This window comes from Canis aureus, chromosome X (genome assembly GCF_053574225.1).
Source record: "Canis aureus isolate CA01 chromosome X, VMU_Caureus_v.1.0, whole genome shotgun sequence".
NCBI lineage: Eukaryota > Metazoa > Chordata > Mammalia > Carnivora > Canidae > Canis > Canis aureus.
The window spans coordinates 27,316,762-27,329,480 of NC_135649.1; positions in this window are offsets into that span (position 1 = coordinate 27,316,762).

Consider the following 12,719-nt stretch of genomic DNA (forward strand, 5'->3'; position numbering starts at 1 on the left):
CCAACCTAGCATTTGCACTGCTGGGAATTTACCCCAAAGTTTCAGATGCAGTGAAAAGCCAAGAAACCTGCCCTCCAATGTTCATAACAGCAATGTCCACAATAGCCAAACTGTTGAAGGAGCCTCGGTGTCCATCCAAAGATGAATGGATAAAATAGATGTGGTCTGTATATACAATGGAATACTACTCATCCAATGGAAATGACGAATACCCACCATTTGCTCTTACATGGATGGAACTGGAGGGTATTATGGTGAGTGAAGTAAGTTAATCAGAGGGAAATTATATGGTTTCATTAATTCGGGGAATATATAAAATAGTGAAAGGGACTATAGGGGAAAGGAGAGAAAATGAGTGGGAAATATAAGAGAGGGTGTCAGAACATGAGAGACTCCTAATTCTGGGAAACGAACAAGAGGTAGTGGAAGGGAAGTTGGGCGGGGGGATGGGGTGACTGGGTGATGGGTACTAAGGGGAACACTTGATGGGATGAGCACTGGGTGTTATACTATATGTTGGCAAATTGAACTCCAATAAATAATATACAAAAAAAATGAAGAGGTGATATATATGTATAATGGAATATTACTCAGCCATCAAAATGAATGAAATCTTACCATTTACAACAATGTATATAGAACTAGAGGCTGTTATGCTAAATAAGCAAAATAAGTCAGAGAAAGACAAATACCATATTATATCACTTGTGTGGAATTTAAGAAATAAACCAGAGGAACGTAGGGGAAAGGAAGGAAAAATAAAATAAGATGAAAATGAAGAGGGAGGCAAACCAATAAGAGATGCTGAACTCTAGGAAACAAACTGAGAGTAACTAGGGAGAAAGGTTAATTAGTTGATGGGTATTAAGGAGGGCACTTGATGTAATGAGCACTAGGTGTTATATGCAACTGATTAATCACTAAATTCTACCCTAGTAACTAATAATACAGTATATGTTAACTAAATTGAATTTAAATAAATATTTTTTTTAAAAAAGGAAAAGAAGACTGCTACCAGGAGAAAGCAATTCTCAGACCAAATTCCACTTAAGGTACTAATATTTCTTGGCAACCCATTCATCAATTTTTTAAACAGTTCTTTTCTCTGTCCTTAGATCCACCTTGCATGTAAGGCTCACTCTGAAACAAATGCAGTTGGGATCCCTGGGTGGCGCAGCGGTTTAGCACCTGCCTTTGGCCCAGGGCGCGATCCTGGAGATCCGGGATCGAATCCCACGTCGGGCTCCCGGTGCATGGAGCCTGCTTCTCCCTCTGCCTATGTCTCTGCCTCTCTCTCTCTCTCTCTGACTATCATAAATAAAATAAAAATTTTAAAAATGCAGTTACATTCCTCTACCCTAAATGGCAGGATGTGGAAGCCTTGTAGTCATAGCAAGTGGTAAAATTTTTAGTGAAGAGGAGCTGCAGGGTCAATAGGCTACAGATGTGAAGCATTGTGCCTGGAACATATTTTTGGACTTGACAATTTTCATCATCTCATTCATATAAAGGAGTTTAGTCTTCTTGTACTATTCCTAACCAATCAAATATCTTAGCACTGATATGTTTTCTAATCAAAATCATTTTTAACACTTCTTGTACAAGCCAGACAATCCTAAAGTGATGGCTTCATTTAAGATACTTCACCTGTTAATTAGCTAGCCTCCAAGTGTTACTATAGATAAAGACACTTCATATGGTAGTTAGTCACCCCTAGGAATTTAATTAGAATTACTTTTTTTCCCTTTTTCATCACACTGCCTATATAGCCCTAAAGTATTTTATTTTATTTTTTTAAACATTTTATTTATTTATTCATGAGACACAGAGAGAGAGGCAGAGGGAGAAGCAGGCTCCCCACGAGGAGCCTGATATGGGACTTGATCCCAGGTCCCTGGGACCACATCCAGAGCCAAAGGCAGATGCTCAACCACTTAGCCACCCAGGCATCCCAGTCCTAAAGTATTTTTAAGTAAACACGCAGACAATATAACTCAGTGACTCCTGCAATCCCATATATGTATAAGCATCAACAAAACCCTTCTCCCCCTCCATAACCTTGCTGCCAGAATGTGGGAAAGCTCCCTTTAATAGAAGAGTGGAATAAACTCAGTTTGATTCTCAGCTCTGCTCTTAATGTATAATTTAGTTCTTATGTCCATTGCTCCCACTACAGTTCGAAATACAGTACTATTATCTCTTTCTCTGAATTACCATAGCACTTCTAGATCTCTTATAACATCATTAAGGCAAAGTCCAGTCAGCCTTGATTACTGCTCTATTTGTGGCTCGTAGAAAAGTTTCTGATTAATGAATGTATCAATGAATGAACGCGTTAATGAATAAGATGAGTGATCCCAGACTATTACTGAATCTCCCTGAGCCTCCGATTTTTCCTTATATAGAGAATAAGAATAGTAATAGTACTTACTTTCTACTACTAATTTGATACTCTCAATTCAAGTGCACTTTACATAATGCTACCACATTAATTTTCTTGAAACACTGTTTTATACAACCCTACCACTGACTGCACTTACCACAATACTGTGCATAATTATCTCTTTTCTTGTCTGATTTTCCCACTGGATTGCAAACTTGGTGAAGGCTAAGACTTGACATTTTAAATTGTACCCCTAGATCTAACACTGTGAAAAGCACACAGAAAGTCTCAATGAAAGTTTGTTGAATGAATAAATCTGCCTGAGCCATTGAAATTGTTAAAACGAACCTAACCACAATTGCCCTCAAGTATCCGAGTACCAAATTTAATGTTATTCTTACTTCCAAAGTTTGCCCACCGAAGATTTCCATTCTATTATTAAATTTTATCATGTTAGAAGTTAGCTTTTCATAGGAATTGAATTCCTCAGAGTAAGTTAACGGAGCCAGTTGATTTGTGGCTATGTATACAAAGGCAAATGAAATACAAAGTTGAGTAATTGTTCTGTCAATTTAGTCAATATTGACAGCCATTCTAAAGTACCCACACAGTTTACTTTTTACTTAAACAGTACAGATAATTGCCTCAAATTTAAAAAGAATGACCCTGAAATTGTTCCCCATATGACATAAAACTGGTTGCTGTGAAATGGAAAATTAGAACTCATATAGAGATACTAGTACAAGGATACCATTCTGTAAGTATCAGAAGGAAATAGTTTTAAAGTACTTTTCCCTATTAGACAGCTGCATGACATGTGCCTTGAAGAGAATACCAATGGGGACTGTACAGCTTTCAAGGAAGGGTACCAAAGAGTTGAAATTTTTATTTCAACCAAAACTCATTATTTACAAATATATAGCAACAAACATGCCTAACCCTTCTTTAGAAATCTTTATACAACAAGTAAAAAGATAAAATTATTAGAGCCATGACATTTCCAATTGTTCTGGTATTACTCTAAAACAGATGATAAAATTTTGAATTTTGAATTTTTTAAATACAAAAAATTCAAAAAAATTATATTTCCAATTCTAGTTCTTACATATTAAAATCATTTTCTCTCCATTCTTATCTTCATATTATTTTTGCTCAAAATTTGAAAATTGTTCCAATAGGTAAAATTTATTCTATCTTATTTTATTTTATTTTATTTTTTTTTTATTTTTTTTTATCTTATTTTAAATTGATTTGTATTGCTAATCAGTTCTACCGTTCATTAAAATTATTGAATTGAAAAAAAGTATTGAATTGATTTAAATATCAAATATTAAATATTAAAGCATATGTGATAATCAAATGGCATTTGTTAATAAAAATTGAATTTTGCTGAAAGATTAGGTTGATCTAGTTATAGTTGAGCCCTAAATTTAGTGCTAATCTTCATGGATTCAAATAAAATGAACATTATGGGGTTATATTGTTCTTACTTTCTGTAAAAGGCAACAAAATATTTGTTTGCAGAGACAAATATTACTGGCATTAAATCGTTACATAAATATGTAAATGAATGTTTGAAGAACACATCATAGACATAGAGGATATGACTGGTATTGAATTCCCCTTTGATTTGATAGAAGATATAGAAATATTGTCCATGTGGCCATTTCTTGTACAGACTCAAAGTAAAATGTAAAGTCATGCAGAAAGTTACGATGCAGTAAGAGTGTTGTTGTTAGAAAAAAACCCTGAAATTTAAATTCTATTGGGATAATCTCAAGTTCCTTCTTCAACAGTACTGATCAGCCCCAGCAGTCTCATAAATATGCCCTTCCCCCTTCATTGAATTTCCTGTCAAGTCTTCAAATCTTTTAGCCCTAGCTGACCTTGGAACAAAACCACCCAACAAACCTGCTCCTAGATCCCTGACTAACAGAAATCACAAGATACAAGATAATAAATGTTTTTGTTTAAAAACTCTAAGTTTTATGGTAATCTGTTATACAATGGTAGATAACCAGCATGCAGAAAATGGAAATATTGGATGCAAATGGGCAGATTTATTTAAATAAATCTTTAAGGAAAAGCGCAACATTTAAAAATGTTATTCTCTCGGCCACTGGCTGGCTCAGTCAGCAGAGTATGCAACTCTTGATCTTGGGTTGTGAGTTAGAGCCCCACATTGGGTGTGGAGATTACTGGAAAATAAAATCTTTTTTAAAAGAAATACATTTTAAGTAATATAAATAAAATAAAATAGAAATGTTATTCTTGTTACTGCATCATTGTTATGACCAAATGGGAACTGACATCTAGCCTTCCATAATGTAATTCTTTGGATTCAAAAATGAGTCCACAAAATTAGCTTTGAGACATGATAGTTTTGTGCCTGATGCATGTGCCTGTGTTATCTATATATGTTTGTATACACTATAATAATTATAATACTGAAACAGTCTCGCTAAATTTTCCCTGTAGAATATCTTGAGTGCCAAGCACGATGCCCGGCACAAATTAAGAGCACCTTTTATAATGTTACATTGAATTAAGTGGAAGTTGATAATAACGCCAACATTTATCAAGAATTTTTTTAAAATTGTATTTTATGCTTGCTAGAGGACAACATGGCATAGTTCAGTGATTCTCAAACTTCTATATACAGCTTGTTTAGAATTCATATTCTCAAGAAAAAGGAATTCATATTCTCAAGCCTAGGCTCAGGGATTTGTTTTGATATATTGGAGGGAGCCATGTGATTTGTATTTTTAACAAGCTTCTTTAGGTGATTCTGATATAGATGGTCAGCATTTTGATATTGTATTTTGGACATGTACTTAAGTGTAGCTCAGATGTTACCAGGTTGCCTTTAATATCCAAACAAAATGCCTCCCATCCTCTCTATTGTGGAAATTTGTCACCATACCTCAGCCTCCAATATTTCCAATAGTTTCTTAAATATGATACCAAAAGTACAGATGACCAAAGAAAAAATAGACAAATTGGACTTCACCAAATTTAAAAATATTTGAGAAAATTAAAATACAACCCACAGAATGGGACAAACATTTGCAAATCATATATTTGATAAGGGTCTAGAATATAGAAACATTCTTACAACTCAACAACAGAAAGACAAATACCCCAATTTAAAATGGGCAAAAGGTCTGAATAGACGTTTTTCCAAAGAAGATATATGAATGGCCAATAAGCACTTGAAGTAACATTCAACATCATTAGTCATAAGAGAAATGCAAACCAAAGCCACAGTATCACTTCACACCCACTAGAATGGCTATAATAAAAAATATAGACAAAAGCAAGCGTTGGTGAGGAAGTGAAGAAATTGGAATCCTCATATAGTGCTGGTAGTAATATAAAATGGTGCATACACTTTGAAAAATAGAGTTTCCCAATAAATTAAGCATAGAAGTACTGTATGACCCAGAAATTCCACTCCTGGAGCATACCTGAAATAATAGAAAACAGATGTTCAAGCAAAAACTTGTAAGCAAATATTCATAGCAGCACTCACAATAGCCAAAAAGTGGAAACAACCCAAATGTCCATCAACAGATAAGTGGAGAAACACAAGGTGGTATATTCATGCAATGGAATATCATTCAGTTATGAAAGTAAATGAAATACTGATTCATGCTATATTATAAATGGAAACATTATATACTAAATGAAAGAAGCCAGACACAGACACCATATATTGGGTGATTCCATTTATATGAAATGTCTAGAATAAGACAATTCATAGAGGCAGAAAGTAGATTTGTAGTAGGGGCTGGGGCTAAGGGAATGGGGAGTCACTACTAATGGACATGGAGTTCCTCCTTGGAGTGATAAAAATGTTTTGAAATTAGATAATGGTGATCAATGCATAACATTTCAAATATTAAAATGAATATTTTAGACGATAAGGCACACCATTGCAGCTGTGTTTTCAGAGAAAGCATTTGCTAATATAAGAACTAATCTCAAAGCTTTCTCCATTCTTCATTCCACATTTTACCAGGTATCATTTAGCTAGGAACAAAAAATATCTGACAAGCAGTGATATAAATAGCAATATTTAATTATATTTCATAACTAGAAGTCTGGAATCAAACTGCCCTAGAGTTGATTTTGGACTTCAGTGATATCACATTACTACTACTAGGTTAATATCACTTCAATTCAATCCACTTGGCCATTCTGTTGTAATCAAAAGATTGTTGCCATAGCTCCAAATACCACATCCTTACACCAATGTCTAAAAAAATGGCAAAAAGGAATTTTTTCTTAGTTCCCACTCCCTTTTTTACAGATAATAATCTTTCCCAGAAACCCCCATCAGACTTCTTTTACTTTCAAGAATTAGGTAACATGCCTACACCTAGGCCAATCACTAGCAAAGCAAAGTGTAACTTAAAACAACCCTGATTCATTCCCTGAGGCTGGGAATGAATTTAAGGTTATATGTTGGCAAGTAAGTGGAAAATGCCTACCACAGGGCAGCTGAAATACTTTGCCACAATATCATTGGTCTCAGAAAGTCATACTAATTCTTAATAACTCTAAATATATTACTGACTTCCTGCCACTTTTCAGGAAATTTCATGTTGTCAAAGGAAAAACAAAACAAAACAAAACACATACGAAGTTCCTCTACATAGATGACCCAAGTGTTTAAGGAATAAAACTGATTTATTTCCATAAAAATGACTACTGATTTTCCCTGATTATTCTAATTTTTATTGATCTCTCCTTCCTATGATTTTCTTCACCATGAATAACCTCTACTAAGAGGCAAATCCAAATATTGTGGGAATTGAACTTATATACAATTTGGGGAACTATCTTTAAGAAAATTTAATATACAGTTACATCCAAAAGTGAACATTTGTTTAGAATTAGGAAACAAATCACAAATTACATATTTCAAGTGACTGACAAGCACCACAAACATTGCAAAAATCAAGAAAAATAACGCATTTTATTACTTATCTGCCTGACATACTCATTCATTTTTGGATGCATAGTCTTGATCACATCTTCATAAGACTAGTATTTTATAAATTTTATTGCCTAGAGAAAGAATAGAAATTTAGTCTTTCTTTTACATAGTTAATCCAACTTGGTGTCTTTTCTAATGTTATTAATGTCCTAACATTATTAATAAATATGCATGCTTTATGTGACTTCTTAGAGATGTATTCACTGTTTATAGTAGTGCTACAGATTAAGTGCCCTACAAACAGAAATTGTGATAAATTATATTTCATATAATTTCCATCAAAAATTAAAAGAAACATGATCCTTTAAAGTCAAATTATCAATAAAGGGGAAAGGAGAGAAAATGAGTGAAAATATCAGTGAGGATGACAGAACATGAGAGACTCCTAACTCTGGGAAATGAAAAAGGGGTGGTGGAAAGTGAGGTGTGCGGGGGGTTGGGGTGACTGGGTGATGGTCACCGAAGGGGGCACTTGACAGGATGAGCACTGGGTGATATGCTGTATGTTGGCAAATTGAACTCCAATAAAAAATAATTTAAAAAAGAAGCTAAATATCAAAAAAAGTCAAATTATCAAGAATATTCCTGATAGGAAAGAACATTTGACTAGACTCTGGTGAAAACTAAATCCTCTGCTTATAATTTCATATACTTAATGTTTGGAAGACTTTTGCATAAACAGGCTTCTGGTGGCATATATATCAAATCTTGCTTATCCTTTATTTCCTCCATATTTCTAGTGCCAGGAGCTGTAGGTCATGTTCGTATCACAACACACTTCCAACTTTGCATCTCTATGTTGTAGGCATAGGAGATGATAGGAGTATTCCTGCAAGCCACTCTTATCCTGGGGCAGCTAGTAATAACTATAAATAAAGTAACTGTGAACCACATGGATAAATACTACTGAAGCCAAACTAAATAATCTCCAGCTGAACTTCCCCTTAGCCAGATCCCTAATGTGCCTGCAGCTACTCCAATCTCAGTCTATACAAGGCAAAAGAAAGTGGGAGAGAAAGGTGAGATGTGGAAATGACTTTGAAACTGGATAATAGGTAGAGACTCAAAGAGTTTTGAGATGCATGCTAGAAAATGCCTAGATTGAATTGAAGAGACCATTGGTGGAACTATGAACCTTACAGGCAACTTTGGTGAGGACTCAGAAGGAAAAGAGGGGAGCTATAGAGAACACTTGTATAACCTTAGAGATACACATTTAGCATCATGAACAGAATATTGATAGAAATGTGAATGGTGAATGTTAAAGGCTGAGATCTCAGATAAAAATGAGGAACATGTTATTGGAAACTCAAGGACAGGTGATCCTTGTTATAGAGTAGTAAAGAACATGGACTAATTATGTTCTAGTGTTTTATGGAAAGTATAATTTATAAGTGATGGACTTGGATATTTAGCTGAAGGTATTTATATGCAAAGTGTCAAAGGCATGGCTTGGTCTCTTCTCACTACTTACAGTAAATTGTGAAAAAAGGGGGAAAATTGAAGAAAGGATTATTAAACAAAAAGGAACCTAAACCTGAAGATTTGGAAAATTCCCAGCCTATCCATATTGCAAAAAAAATGAGAAAACATGTTAATAAGAGAACATCAAGGGTATAGCAGAACAAATATTTGTTAAAAAGAATATAGTGTATTACTTAAGGATTCAATCAACCAACCATTTCAGAAGAAGCCAGAAATAGAGATGGAGTTATTGCAGTAGAAATGATGCCAGCTTGGCCTAAAGGGAACTGGGATGGGATAAAATGAAAAAACACTGTTAGACTTCTGGGATTCTACAGGATGGTCCAACAGAGCTATCTGCCTGCAAATAAACTATCTTTCAAGCAAAGGGAAGAATTACCCTGAAAGCTGTTCAGAGGTCATCAGGGCTGCCACTGCTACCATGGTCACACGAGGCACAAGCCTGGGGACAGAGCCTTCTCCTCCTCTGTTCCAGAGGAGTCAAGCAAACAGCCAGAGTTGAGGGGGCAGAGCCAGCTTCCAGAGCCAAGGAAGTGTGACTGCCACACTGCTGGACCAGAAGGTAGAGCATCAAAGCCAAAAAGGATCATTCTTAAGCCTTAAAATCTAATGACATTTACCTGCTAGGTTTTGGACTTGATGGTAACCCATAATCCTTTTCTTGTTTTCAATTTCTTCCTTCTGGAATGGGAATATCTATCTGTCTATCCTATGTTTGTCCCACTGATGTATTTTGGAAGCAGATAACTTGTGTGGTTTCATAAGTTCATAGCTAGAGAGGACTTTGCCTCAGGATGCATCAAACCTGGAGAGTCACCTATGTTGGAATAGATTAAGATTTTAATAGCTGTTGGGATGGGGTGAATGTAATTTGTATGTGGTAAGGACATGAATTTGGGGTGCTAAAGGGCAGAGTTTTATGGGCTGAATTGTGTATCCTCTAAATTCCTATGTTGAAGTCCTAAACCCCCAATAACTGAGAGTATGACTGTATTTAGAGATAAGGTCTTAAAGAAGTTATTAAACAAAAATGAAGTTAGATGGTTGGTGTATATGATTGGTATCTTTATAAAAAGAAGAAATTAGGACAAAGACACGTACTATATGAAAACATGGGGGAAGATGGCTATTTCCAAGTGAAGGAGAGAGGCTTCAGAAGAAACCAAACCTGCCCACACTTTGATCTCAGACTTCTATCCTCCAGAACTGTGAGAAAATAAATTTCTGTTGTTTAAATCATCAGTCCGTGGTTCTTTGTTATGGCAGCCCTAGTGAACTATCCCCTCAAGGACTTACAAAAGACCCATTTCAATAAGGGTCTCTGAAGCTGAAGTTTTACTGGCTTTATGATACACAATCTCTGCATGTCACAATTTATCACTTAATTTCACTCTATCTTATATCATTCATTAACTATTCTATCCAATTCTATTGTAAATGTCTTGAGGACACTGACAGTTTTCTGAATTTTCAAAATCCACCGCATGTTTGTCTTACTCCTCTTATGTCCCAAGATAGAACTGAACACAGGAGAAACTTAACAGTTAACTTTTATTGATTTATTCATCACACTTACATGTAATTTCACCTGGGGTTCTTAAAGCATTATTGAAGAGAAAATATTTGCTATCTCCCTAAGATTAACTTCTTCTCTGAAGTCATAGCTATAGTTGTAGTACAGATTTTTCACATAATACTTTTGTTAAAAGCTAGTGTAATTTTAGTATACTGGTAAATACTACCATGGGCTGAAATTATGATATATAAAATGCTAAATACCAGGTATCAAATAAATATCTATTAAGAAAAATAAAACTAATTTATATCTAGGAAGCATATAAATATCTTGAAAAGAAAACTTCAGTAAGTGATCAAATGAGTGTCAAGAATCATTAACTTCATGTTTGTTGAAGCCAGGGCCTACTCATATTAATAAATTGTTAATACTGTTTCCCAAGAGTGTTATATCCACTCTACTGCACTCTTGGAATCATAATCTGAAAAGTGTCTTTACATATGCAAAATCCAGTTTCACTTTTTCATATTTTACAATTTTGGTGAATGCATATAAATAAAAATTGAATTTAGAAAGTAAACTAATGCTTGTTTAAATCTAAAAAGAACTGCAGACATTCTAAATTCTGTTCTTTTATTGATGGACTCTTAAAACTGGTTTGATTTCTATTTGATCTTCTCAAAAATTATTATTAATTTAATTATTTTCCTGGTTAATAGTGTAATAGGCTTTACTCTCATAATTCATTAAAAGAAAACAACCAGGGCTGGAAAACACAATTACTATTATTTTCATAATAATTTACTAAGTTCTACTGATTGGTTCCTAGGTGTTGTCTTGAAAATGGAGTTGAGGATATCTAAATCCATACTCAAACTTCTGACTTCTCAAGGCAATCCCCAGACAGACTTTGTTATCAATCAATCAATAAAATCCCTCAACTGAGCAAGCCAGTTCTTTTCTTCTTAAATAAAACCTTTCTTTTATCTGTCAGATATATGGAAAAATGCTAGACATGGCCCTAGTGAAAGAGTAATAAGACCCCAGCAGGACTCATCCAGGAGGAGAAATAAAAAATTAAATAAGTCCAAAATTATCTAAGGTTTTACAATGTAAGGAAAAATTATAACTAAATACTATAATGTAAGAAAAAAGCTGTTAAACTGGATTTTCAAAAATCATGAAGTAGAATGAAATGTACAATGAAGATATTTTAGCAATAGGAAGCAGAATGTTTAAGGCATATCTATGTAAATTTTGTCTACTTTTCAGTCATGGGTCAATGTTTTGTATGTAATCGAATATCAGTTTGTGGACAGCTTGACAAAATTTTATAGTACTAAATGTTGCTTCCTTATTTAACTAACAACATATAATTGTTGATGGTTTCAGCTAATAACCCTACAAGCAGAAAGTCACTTGCTTCTGTTTAACCTGCCATACTGGAAGCTAAAAATGTGTTTTATAAAGGGCTTCTACCTTGATTATCATCATCATTACATAAAAGGGTAGGTAATGAATGTATTTTCTAAGTTGGGTTCCATGATATGAAATGCTGAAATAATACATTATACTTTCATAGAATCATAAGACAAACAAAATAGATAGGTGTTCTGATTGTCCAACCATAGTTTGGTTATTGACTAGAGTTCCATTAATTAAATATGCTTTCCAACTTTAAAAATAATATATGCTCATTGTAGAAAATTGAGAAAACAAATGTTTAAAGCTAATATTCTATATGGAGCTGTATCTCTCTTTTTTTCTCATACATTGCATATCTTATGCATTTTCCCATGTACTTTATAATTTTTTGTAAACATCATTTTCGGAGTTTTATTTTAATGGTAATTTACAATAATGAGCTAAATAAAAGGTTACACTTCAAAATATATTAGACTTATTTAAAACTAAATATACTATGTCAGGAAAGAATATATATAAGCAGAGACTGTTATTCTTTGTCTATTGGACAATACTACATTTTTAAAATAATTATCTTTTTTAGTGGCTCATTTACTTGCTTTTTCATTTATGAAAATGAGTAACTGTGAATCAATGTATCTAAAACACATAAAGAAAGTATGTCATTATTTCCCAAGAAAAACTTTTCATTCAGACTTCTCCTAATTGATAATTGTAGCTTCTAGTTAAGTTGATGTAAACATACGATAATTCAAATACTCAGCCACATGACTTTTTAACACCTTAAATTATGTCTTCCCTAATTAAGGAACTCATTAAGCTAAAGTTTAAGGTAGCATATATTCTCAGGACTCCTAAGTTCGGTCAGTCACTTGGTTTTATTTTAGGCAGTGTCTATTCTGAGATTT